Consider the following 1,142-nt stretch of genomic DNA (forward strand, 5'->3'; position numbering starts at 1 on the left):
TGAAAGCATTTGCTTTGTTTGTACGGTTTTATGTTTTTTGTTGTTATTCTATGCAGAAAATTAAAAACATGTTTTTTTGTTTTATTTTATTACATAAAATTTATTTTATTATTAAATATGTATTATAATATATATTATTTTTAAATATGTTATTATTAAATATTTTTTATATTAAATAAAAAATTCACATTTTAAATAACTTATATTTATTATTTATATTTAAAAAATTATATTTATGAAAATTTTTAATATAATATAAAATACATGAAAATTTGATGGAATTTCTTTTATACAATTTTGCTTATACACTAATTTACATTTTATTTAGATACTTCCTTATAATATTATGTATTTCTTTTCCTAGAATAAGGGATTTAAAATTTTTCCATAAACAGTAAAATAACTGTAACTACAACAAAACATTCAAAATTTTATAATGCAAAAATAAATTTGCGCTTGCCTGCGTGATCATCACAGCTCATACAGGTCAAATAATTAGGCATTAATAAGCAAAACTCATTTTTCCATAACTAATTTTCAAGATTTTAATTTGTGATTTTATTGAAAAGGAAAATGAAAACTTTTATAAAATTCCATTACTAATAAAATCCATCAATATCAATATTTTCATATTATTACGTATATATTTTATATTATATTAAAAATTTTCTCAAATATAATTTTTTAAATATATATAATAAATATAAGTTATTTAAAATGTGAATTTTTTATTTAATATAAAAAATATTTAATAATAACATATTTAAAAATAATATATATTATAATACATATTTAATAATAAAATAAATTTTATGTAATAAAATAAAACAAAAAAACATGTTTTTAATTTTCTGCATAGGATAACAACAAAAAACATAAAACCGTACAAACAAAGCAAACGCTTTCATCCCTCAAATAATTTGTGTGATGCACGTTTGTTTGCATTGTGCGCTCTCACTTCACCTTTTGCTTACGAAGTCTTCGAAGTCTTCGAAGTTTTTCACTACATTTAAACTTCGAAGACTTCGAGAACAAAAATTCACAAAAACTTCGAAGTTTTTTTCAACTTCGAAGACTTCGTTTACTATTCGAATATTCGAATTTCTTCGAATACTTCGTAAATTCGAATATGAACAGCACTA

This window comes from Teleopsis dalmanni, chromosome 1, assembly GCF_002237135.1.
Source record: "Teleopsis dalmanni isolate 2A chromosome 1, ASM223713v2, whole genome shotgun sequence".
NCBI classification, from domain to species: Eukaryota; Metazoa; Arthropoda; class Insecta; order Diptera; family Diopsidae; genus Teleopsis; species Teleopsis dalmanni.